Raw genomic sequence first — 11493 nt, 5'->3', positions numbered from 1 at the left:
GCTCCGAGCTGCATCCAATCAGAGCTGCAGCAGTGAGCGCGTCATCCTGTTCTTCCCCAGTGATTTGCTTATTGAATAAAAGTACATTTTTTTGTTCACATTTACCTGTTTATTAAAATTGCTGTCAATGTTCATTAAAATAAGCCCTCCCCTGAAAATAAGCCCTCTGGTGTTTTTCTGTCCAAAAAAAAAAATAATAAGACAGTGTCTTATTATCGGGGAAACATGGTATATACCCACATACATACAATTATTTATAGCAGTTCATTTTGTGATGGCAAAGAACAAGAAACTAAGAGAGTATCCATCAAAAGGGTAATGACTAAACAAAATATGACATATGAACATAATGGAATATTATTATGCTGAAAGAAATGACAAAATGTATGATTTCAGAGAAACCTGACAAGACTTGTATGAGCTAATGCAGAGTGAAGTAAGCAGAACTGGGAGAACAAGTTACAGAATAACAGTATCATTGTAAAGCCTTTGAGATTTATAAGAACAGTGACCAAAAAAGATTCTGGAAGACTGATGATGAATTATGCTTCCCACCTCTGACAAAAAGGTGATAGATTCAAGAAACAGAACAAAACATATATTTTTAGACATGGTCAATGTGGAGTCATTACTTCTTGTAATGGTTTTCTTAATTGTGCATATTTATTACAAGGGTTTTGTCTTTTTTTCTTTTCAATGGGGATAGGGTAGAAAGGAGAGAAAACAATGCTTGTTTACTGAAAAATAAAATAAAGTAGGAAAAAAATATTGAACCCTACCTTCAAAGAGTTTATAGTTGAGTAGGGGAGATAAGATATGTGCATAGAGGTCTGTAATACAAATTAGAATAGAAGTGCCTTAAAGAGGCAAAAAGTGGTGATAGTTGAGAAGAGGGAGAGATCATTTCATGGAGATGTCACCTGAGATGAAAGAATGGGGAGAATTTCAGCAGGTAGAGATGTAGGGGAGTTCATTTTTGACAATAAAAGATATCTTTAGCACGGGCACAGAAGTGGGAAAGGTCAGAATGCGTTCAAAGAAACATGAGTATTCCAGTTTGGCTGAAGTATATAATATGTAAGGAGAAGAAGCATGAGATAAGTCTGGAAAAGCAAACTGCAGCCAGACTGTGAAGGACTTTAAATGCCAGGCTATGGAATTTGTTTTTTAAGCCATCTGAACTTCAAGGTTTTCATTTTTATTTGTTTTTATTTGGTTTTTTTTTTAATCCTTTTATTCTTTTTTAAACAAACGGCCCCAGGGATAGGGAGGCCCCAGCCCCACAACCCCTCCCCACCCACCCCCTTCCCCCTTATATATTTATATCTATGTACAGGCCCCAGAGGGATGGGGGTTGGGGGGGCAGCTCCCTCAGCGGAGGGGGGGCAGCTCCCTCAGCGGAGTGGGGGCAACCCAGGATCCTTGTCCCTACAGGGCCGTGACTCCTCTGCCTGCCGGGGTGGACCCTCACGAGAGGGTGGCCCTGCCCGCTCCCAGGGCTTCGGCATCCAGTGAAGGGCATCTGGTGGGGAGGCCTGCTGGTAGAGGTCGAAGCGCTGGGTGCAGAACACACCAACACCACTATAGCCAGTGGGTGGGGCCTTGAGTCGGGAGCTGAGACCAGAGAAGGGCCTTCCAGCTGGGGGGGTTCGAGCCCCAGGTCCCCCGAGGTTGCTCAGTTTTCGATAATCCTGGAATGGCTTTAGTTCCACTGGGTGTAGCTCTGCTCTCCCCAAGCTGGGAGGGAAGGGCAGGGCGGGTGAGGGTAGCACCCGTGCTGCCGGAGCAGGTGGGGGCGGGACAGCCAGACTGGGGAGCTGTAGCGCAGGACCCACAGGCAGCAGAGAAAGTGGAGGTGGGGCAGGAGGTGGGGCTGGAGGCAAGTTCACCACAGGTAGCTGGGACTCCACTACTGGTAGCAGCATCTGCTGGGTGGGGGCAGCTGGGGGCAGGAAGCCATTTTGGCCACCAGGCTACAGAGGAGTAGAATAGAAATCTGATGGGGATGGCAGGTCCTGGCGCACCTGCAGCAAAGGGGGGTCAGGCAGGGGACTGGGACAGAAGGCTGGTGGGTAGAGAAAGGAAGGTAGGGGATAGAGGACACCCCCAGCTGGCAGCTTTCCCAGCTCTGCTGCCTGCAATGCTGAGAAATCCAGGAACTGGCCCTTGAGGGCTATGCCTGAAAGCAGTGCTGAAGCAGGGGCTGGGCCAGCGGGTAAATAGAGGGGCTGTGACCTGTAAGGGTGCAGTGAAGGGGTCCCTGGGCGGAATCCACCATTGGTGGGGTGCAGCTGAGAGTCCACTGTTGCCCCTGGGACCTGGGTGCCTGGAGGCCCTGGGCTGCTGTAGAAGACCTCAGGGTATAGGCGGGAACCGAGGGGTTGTGTTCTGGGCCACAGTGGCTGGGACCCAGACTTTTTGGATGATGGCTCAGCTGAAGTGGGACCAGAGGGGAGCAATTCCCAGTCTCGAGGTACTGGAGCAGACAGCTCAGGCCCAGACTGTGACAACTCCTTCTCTGGCTTTAAGCTGTCTCCCACCACCAGGCGGAGGTCAGAGTCCTTGTCACTGGTTCCAAATTGGATAGGGGGACCAGGTCGGTGAGAGGGCCGAAGTGGACCAGGCTCTGGTCCTCGATCTACTCGCTGGGATCGTTCTGTGCCTATGGGGCCAGGGGGCAGGGGTGACTCCTTCTTGTCTCCATCACGGGAGGTAGGAGGACGTCTCCTTGGAGGGTCAGAGGGTTCAGAGCCAGATGGACCCTCACCAGGGGCAGTGCTCAGGGGTGAGGGGCCTCCAGGCCGCTTGGGTGCACCCTCCCCTGTCCCCTTTAGACCTCCATCAGGGGAACTTCGCTGGCTGCAGGGACCTGATGAAACCTGAGAGTCACCACTCAGATCTACCCCACTGTCAGACTGGCTCATCTCCGTGCCAGCCACATCTTCAAAAGGGCTGAGGGGCTCCATCCAGGGTTCCACGAAGCCAGGTCGGTAACTCTTTTGGCTGGCAGTAGTATGCAAACGATTCCAGATATGGGGAGCCAGGGCCTCTGTGCCTGCATCTCTGGGCCCTCCCCGTGGATTGGGTCCCTCTGGTTTAGGACCTAGGAATCCAGGGCTATGAGGAGGAGGCAAATTCTCCTCCTGTAGCAGCTCCGGCTTTCGAGGAGGCCGATCGCGTCGTTTGGGAGGGAAAGGAGTAACCCCAGTAGAGTCCCGGGAGGTCCCATTCACCCCCCTCACCAGTGGACCTGGCTCCGCAAAGTGGGGCTCGGTGCCACCTACACCGTTGCTGCTGGCCCTTGGGGGCTCGAATCGTGCTGGGGGCCGAGGAGAGGGGCCCTGAGGGGCTGGGGGAGCCCCTGGCTTGGGCCTTGGGGGGCCCCCTGGGGCAGGTGCACCCCCCCCCACCCCCCGTCGGCTGCTGAGTTGGGCCAAGGCCTGCTGGATACCTGCTGGGTCGCTGTGGATGACTCTGTCCAGGCGGAAGACGGCAGAGCTGCTGGGGGGGCGGGGGGGGAGGCAGGGGAAGTCCCGGGGGACGCTCCCCTGGGAGTCGGCTTCTTCTTGGGTGAGGGCCAGCCCTTTTGTCCCCTCGCTCAGGGCCAGCCCTTCCCCCAGGGACCCCGCTGCCTCCGCCACCACCTGTCTTTCCCCCTGGTCCTGGGCGCCGGTTCTGCTGTTCCATGCCAGGTCGCTGGCTGGAGAAACTCCGTTTGCTCAGGTCTTTGGCTCTCTGACTCAGCTCACCTCGGGGCATGGATGGGACCCCAGGACTTGCCCCAACCCCTCCACCTCCACTGCCAGGGGTTCCCACCACTTTGGGGGTTAGCAGGGTAGGTCCCGGGGCTTCTTTGTCTCCCCGACGATCACTGGCAAAATCACTGCTCTCTGATGCTGTCTCCCACTCCTCGTTGGCTTGGTCTGAGTTCTGGTTTGACAGGTCAGGTGATTTGGCAGCTGCCCTTCGTGGAGGTGGGGGTACCACTGCTGAAGGTTTTCATTTTTAAAATGAGATTAGATTAGGTGACAAAAGGTTACTTGTAAATCTAAAATTTCATGTATTATTACTTTATTCAGTGGGTGCAATTGTTTAATCAGATCTTTATTTTATTTCATAATGGTCAGTATTTGGTGATCTGTTTATATTTTTGACAAGTATCTTAGAACTTCAAGTTACATTTTGGAGAATCAATCAGTGCTGATGCACAGCTGATATCTGTAATCAAGGTACTATAGTCTTACTTAAGTTAACAAATGGCCATACTTGTCAAAACTGGAGAATTCTAATTATTAAATTATTTGATAGTTCCTCATATTGGACTGTACTGTTATGAACAAATAAATAATGTTTTCCTAAATTATTTCCATATCCAAATTATGTCCTAAAATATGTCCATCAAAATAACTAAAGATTATTTTCAGTAGTTTCTCTAATTTCATACTTCTTTAAGTCGAAGCCTGGTTTTTCCTAAATTATGTCAGTGATTATTCTCAAAGGGTCTAAGTCTCAACTTTAGTCTTTAAAATTTTGAAATTTTAGTCTTTGAAGTTTTCTGCAAAAAGAACCCCCACATGTTTTTCTCCAGTGTTCCCATGACCTTAAGGATCTTCTCAATCTTCATATTACCACTGTTCTCCAAGGTCAGATACTTTACTCTCACATAATTGCAGAAAAGTCAAGAAACAAAATATTTCTTTGCTTCTTTCTGAATGACAGATTCTCCAGTTACTTTTCCTTCTCTCATTTAGTCAACTGGGAAGGGAAAATGCATTTGGGGATTTTTTTTCTCTTCCTTTGATTGCTTTAGATTGATAGCTTTCACCCAGTTTAAATATGTGGGGGGAGGAAACAATCTAACCAAGTCAGAATATAAACAGTGTTAAAATACTTGAACAATAAAGGAGACAAAAGCTAGATGTTAGCTCACATGCACCTTTGAATTTGACAGAATAGTTTCAGAGTTTAGATGAAGTATAGAAAGAATCCTAGAGCCTAAAGTTCTATGGTCAGTCATCTCACAAGTAAATTTCAAGAATGAAATTCTGAAGACATAAAGAGAAATGATTTTAATGAGTAAAAAAAAGGGGGAGTTGTCTAAATAGAGTGATATTAATTCAAAGGAAATGTGTCAATCACTTAGATTTTACATATGCGAAAAGGATGGATTGGTTTCTCTGGAGGCCAGTCCTTAAAGCATATACATTCCTTGCCCGGTTTCAGTCCACGGGATCGTGTAGAAATTGTGGAGAACCAATTCCTGGTCATTCACAACTGAGGGGTTTGTACTATGTGAGAATCCAAAGTCTTCCTAGTGACTGTGTAGCCAGAAGTAATGACTCACAGGCTGCTGAGCCAGACTGAGTGAGAAAACAAAAGGGGTGGCCCTCCTATAATGATAATAATAATAAGAATTAAGATTTTTATAGTGCTTACTATGTGACAGGTTCTATGCTAAGCTCTTCACAATTATTATCTCATTTGATCCTTACAACAGCCTGGTGAGGTAGGTGCTATTATTATCCTTTTTTTTTTACAGAGGAGGAAACTGAGGCAAACAAGTTAAGTGACTGCCCAGGGTTACTTAGCCAGAAAATGTCTGAGGCTGAATTTGAACTCAGGTTTTCCTAACTCCAGTTCTGTTACTCTCTTCACCAGCTGCCCCCTTGAGACCATTCTCTTTTTCAATGTTGCTACAAGGGGGAAGCAATACTTAGAACTGGTCCCAAGAATCATGTGGAGAAAGAGTGGCAGACTAGTTTTAAGTCTCTGAGCACAGATGTGTAGCGTCTCTGAGCACAGATGTGTAGCATCTGTGAGCACATGGTCACCTCTGTCTCTTCAGGTGATTCTTTTTTGATCTATTTCTTTCCTGAACATTCTAAGATGAAAGTGTCTGTGTGACCTTATGAGTTTGGGAGATTCAGAGGTCCCATCAGAGGTCTCATTGGCAGTCAGTTGAATAGCAGCAGAAGTCGTAGCGACTGATAACAGTGGAAGTCGTTGAAGATGATTATGGGAAGACAGTCATCCAAGGTGGTGGTAGTCTATGGAAAGCAATGCTGACTATGGACTTTAAAAAGCCATTGATCCTTAAGGTAATCAGAGAGCTAAATCTAAGGGAAACTTCATGAGGACTCTGAAAGGAGAAAGTAACTTCTAGTAATCAAGAGGTATGCATTACCCCCTTTGCCACATGTGTTTTCTACACCTGTGATTCAATATTATTATACTTTTAAGTTTTTGCCCACTCTCTCTATGGATCCTGTGTTTGGGATGTGCATTAGTTTGTAGTAAAGGTTTGGTGCCCTATATTTTTATTGTACAAATGCAATAAATACCTTTGCTAAATGCTAAAAGTTAATTGAAGTCACTGGCTAACAATCAATGGGATTTGATCCTAGTGGAACCTCATGGGTAACTACTAAAAATCTAGTTCCTCAGAATTACCGCTAGTAACTACTACCTCTAATAATAGTCAGCCATCTTCTGGGGACCTCATCCACCAATACAAAGGGAAGTTGGGAAAGTGACCCTCTCAATATATGTATAAGATGCAAATAAGGGCAAATAACAGAGAATCAGTGGGATATAAGATAATATAAGAGAGGCATGGTCCTCTGATATTAAAAATGATGATAATAATAATAGCTAGCACTTATGTAGTGTCTTCTATGTGTCAGGTACTGTGCTAAGTGCTTTACAAATATTTTCTTCTTTGATGCTTACAATAGCCCTGTGAGGTAAGTGCAATTACTATTCTATTTTTACAATTAAGAATAATGTTAGGAGCAGTAAAGTTCAGAATGAACTGAAGCTGATAAGGAATGCCAAGGAAAACAAAAAGTTTAAGGTATATTTGGGTCAAAAGTAAGATCAGTGATGGGATGAGATTCCTGTTCAGGGTGGGTGGGACAATGATAATGAACTACCAAACTTTTATTTTGGTTCTAACTTACCTACTAAAGAGTGTCCTTTAAATTGGAAAGGAGAAAACAAAAATGGTCAACATAGAATTGAAAGCCAAGATAAGTGAAGAGATGGTAAGAGATCATCTGATTGTCCCCAGCAAATTCAAGTTACTAGGTCCAGATGATTTGTATGCCAGGCAACTAAGAAAAACTTGCAGATGTAACCATTGTTATCATTTGTGATCTTAGAAAAATCAGCAGGCAAAAGAAAGTTGCAGGAGGGGTGTGTGTGTGTTCAGAGAAGAGATGTAACCATATATGTGCATAAGAAATTTTTTTTTTGGCAGTAAAGTGAGGATTAGATTGGATTGGGGAGAAAGTGGAGGTAGGAAGATATGTTACTAGGTTTATGAGAACAGGCTAGGCAATTGTAATGAGGGCCTAGACTAGTATATTGGCAGTGGGAATAAAGTAGTGGGAAAAGACTCTTGGGATCACAGATTTAGAGCTGGAAAGGACCTTCACTTAATATCACATCCAACTCCTTTATTTTTTTTTAAAGCAATCGGGGTTAAGTAACTTGCTCAAGGTTACACAGCCAGTTATTTCTGGGTGTGGCACTAAGTATCTGAGCCCGGATTTGATCCCCAGGTCATCCCGACACTGGAGCCAGTGTTCTTACTCGCTGAGCACCTGGCCGCAATCCAGTGTTACACCCATCGAGTCATGATATAATGACACAAACTGTATATATGTTACCATTACTCTGCCAATGGTGGTTCAGAATCTTGGGCAGTCTACCACTGTCCCTCAAATATATAGACAATATTTTCACATGTATAGCATTCTGTATAGCATCAGTCTTATAGCATTTCTTCAATACTTCAAAAGATCTGAGGTTTCATTGATGTGAGTAATCTCTTCACTGAGAAAAATCAAAGCTCCTTCAATATTTTAAGAGATGATTTCATGAGATACTGTGGCTATATCATTTAATCAGCTTATTGTCAAACTTCTAATGATAAACCTCTCTGAACTTAGCAAGTTGGTTCTTGGACAACATACCTTTGCCAGTTCTATTACTAATGACCTTTTGAGTTTGGTAGCTTGTTTCTCCATTATAATGTTAGAAAACCCAAGTTGAACTCAAAGCTATGATAAGATGTCAGAGTGTTCATGTCCTATTCAACTGATCCTATAGAAAGAAGTCAGTGGGAACCTTGGAGAGAATGCTGTCCTCTTGTGAAGGGAAAGGATCCTGGAATGCTTTGTTAAAAGGGAATCAGGTTCAGATCACTAAATCCAGAGTGGAAGAGATGTGCACCATGAAGCATCCAATGGTAGCAAAGTCTTTATGGAAAATGTAGTGTTTATTTAAATTGGCTCTTGTCATCATCCTTGATTACAACTATGTCTTCATATCACCAAGCATACAGAGAAATATTGCAGAATTCAGTCAGTCATCCAGATTTTGCTTGCTTAATATCAAGTATGCTCAAATTTGGAAGAAATGGATGCCTGACTACATTTTTCAATATTTATTTAATATTTGTGACAATTTATTTCTCATTGTTCTTGATTAAAGCTATATCTTCATGTTACTAAGCATCCAGAGAAATACTATAGGATTTAGTCAATCATTCAGATATGTTTTCCACTTAATATCAAATATGTTTAAATTTAGAAGCATTTGGATGACTGACTACATTTTTCAACATTTATTTGGATATTTGGTGTCATAAAGCATTAGCTCATAAAATATCACACATCTAAATAATGAATGTAGGTCAAAGGGTATTCAGAATAAAAGCAAATGATCAACAGTATGTAAAAGATTGCTATAAATCACTCATGCAAATGAAAACAACTCTGGAGTCTCACCTCACAGCAATTAAATTGACTGTCAAATGTCATAAGGACTGCAGGAAGACAAGTACACTAATACACTATGAATGGGGTTGTAAATTGGTATGATTATTCTGGAAATCATTTGGAAATCACTAAATTGTTCATACCCTTTGCCACAGGATTTCCACTACTAGTCATCTATCCAAATAGTTCAGTGAGAAGAAACACACACAAACATATGTATGTTTATCTACATATACATATATACACACGTGTATATATACACACACATATAAAAATATAAAACAAAATGTTTGTTATTATTGTTGTTTGTCCTTCATCTTCAAAGAAGACCAATTTTATCTTGACTTGTACATGAATTGGATTTAAGTGAGGCAAAGTTGGGCAAAGTCTTCATTCTCTCTTCCAAAGTCATTAAAGTCCAGTTGCAGGACAAAAGTCAATGTCTATGGCATGACAGATGATAGCAAACCAGTCTCAGTATAAGAAAGACTTGTGTTTGAGTCCTTTTTCTGACACAAGCAAGTAACAACAAAATATTTATAGCAACACTTTTTGGTAAAAAAGTGAAAAAAACTAGAAACAAAATGGGTGTCCATTGAAGAGAATAACAAATTATAGTATATAAATGTAATGGAATTATAATCATATAAGAAATGGCCATATGAGGAATTTAGAGAAAAGTGGGAACAGTTGTAAGAAGCGATATAGAGTGAAGAATGCTATATATGGCGATGCACTGTAGCCAGCTCTAACATGCTTGTGAAAGAGTCAATTGTTACATTTTCAGTGTGAGAATTTATATCTCAGAAATCAACAATCCCTACAACTCAGAACTTGATTTGTTGTTTTGTTAATTGTCTACACTTAAGAAAATATTAATAATAAAGATTAAACTTAAAAGTGTGTTATGCTGTACATTCCCCCTTTCCTTCTCCCTTCTACCCCCCAGCCTGGTTGGTAAAACATTTACCAGCATACTCCTGTATTGCTCTAAAAACATTGCTTGAGTTCTATAGGATTGCAATGGAAGGTTAAAAAAATGAAGTCATTACCAGACCAGAAGCCTGGTGACTGAAGGATAATAATGATAACAATAATAATAAATGGTAATTCTAAAATGTTTTAAGGTTTACAGTGTTTTATAGCTATTGTCTCATTTGAGCTACACAACACTGCTGTGGCAAAACACACACCCCCATAGCCACATATAAATATATACCCACATACACACATATGCATATTTGTATGTATATATGTACACACATAAATACACAACTATACATATACACATATAAACACACACATGTAAACACACGTACACATATCTATCATAGGAAACTTCTGTGTTGGTTGGTTTTGCTAAATTGTTGTTACAAGAAAGGTTAAGAGAAAATAACTGTAGTATAAAAATATAATTGTAAAGCTTAAAAAATAAAGAATGTGTATAAGTTGAGGGTGCCCCTAGATCACAGTTAGGTCTTCAAGAGAATGGCTATCCTAGGTTCAATATAGTCTGTTGGAACAAACAATTGCCCCAGAAACTTGGGGCTCCCTCTCCCTAAAGACACAAAGGATCAGTGAGAAGAGTGGACACATACATAGTTTTCACCAAAGTGGCCACATAGTTTTAAACAAAAGATATCATTCAATAAGTCCTTAACTCAATCATTCTTAAGGAATAAGCCCCCTTAAGGGACACAAAGTGCAAAGGTCAAAGTTCTCCACCCCTAGGCCACATGATCTCAAAATCATGATCTTCTCAATCAGCATTAAGTACCCAAGGAGAGGTCTTTTCATCTTGACTTGAGGCTGGCTCCCAAATTCCATGGTTCCTCTTCCATGGGTCTAGCTTCTGCCTGAATCTACCCACCTGTCACCTGGATTCAAAGGCAGGCAGCTCTCAGCTCCTCGTCCAGTTCCCATTCCATATTGAAGCCCACAGTGTCCAGTCTACCTCAAGTCCTTCACAGTTTCTGTTTCTGGGAAGACAAAGCTTAACAGAGCCAAAACAACATTCAAGCACATTGCTGGCACCATCATCAATTCACTATCTGCTTGTGAAATCAACAGAGACCCACAAACAAGGTCTGAGAAGTAAACACAAATTACTAGCATAGAAATCAACAAAGACCCACAAACAAGGTCTGAGAGTCCAACACAAATCATAAGTAAAGTCCCAGGACCTCTGAATCCCTCCTGCAGGATTTCTATAAACAGATAACCAGAAAATCCTCTTTCAGGGCTTCTAGTAAGGTCCCAGGTCTTCTGTACAAAATATCACAAACAAAAATCAGCACATACAGAACAAACATAGAGTGCTGGGATACCACAAGTTTTCTCCTTCTCAACCCTGCCACCACAAGAGTTCTCTTCTCAGTTCTGCTCTCTCCCAGCTTGGGCTTCTTCTTATATATGGTCATTAAGCTCCTCCCTATTCCTCCCCTTCCTGTTGCATCAGCAATAGGGGTTCACAAGTTCTGGGGTACACAAAGTTTTGTTTCTTAACAAAAACTTGATGTAATCATGGACAAGGCTTAAAAGAAACTTGAAATAAAACAAGGTGCTAAATAATTAAATAGCTGAAACAGGGTGTTAAGTACTTTTTTGCTTGTCATTACATTGATGAACCTCAGTGGTGAGATTTGGGAGGTACTGAAACATTCTGTTGCCCAAAAATATTTCTCTTGTTGGCCTGTCATAGCCATTGAAA

General features: G+C 42.5%; 1 pseudogene; it reads right to left on the bottom strand.

Annotated features, from left to right (window-relative positions):
- Window positions 1-1382: 1382 nt before the first annotated feature.
- LOC138166486 (protein PRRC2A pseudogene) lies at window positions 1383-8957 on the bottom strand (annotated as a pseudogene).
- Between the last annotated feature and the right edge of the window lie 2536 nt (window positions 8958-11493).

This window comes from Petaurus breviceps, unplaced genomic scaffold, assembly GCF_028583685.1.
Source record: "Petaurus breviceps papuanus isolate PSGF00001 unplaced genomic scaffold, PetGlider_PUasm1.0 224, whole genome shotgun sequence".
Taxonomy (NCBI): Eukaryota; Metazoa; Chordata; class Mammalia; order Diprotodontia; family Petauridae; genus Petaurus; species Petaurus breviceps.
This window is presented reverse-complemented; position numbering and strand designations above follow the sequence as displayed.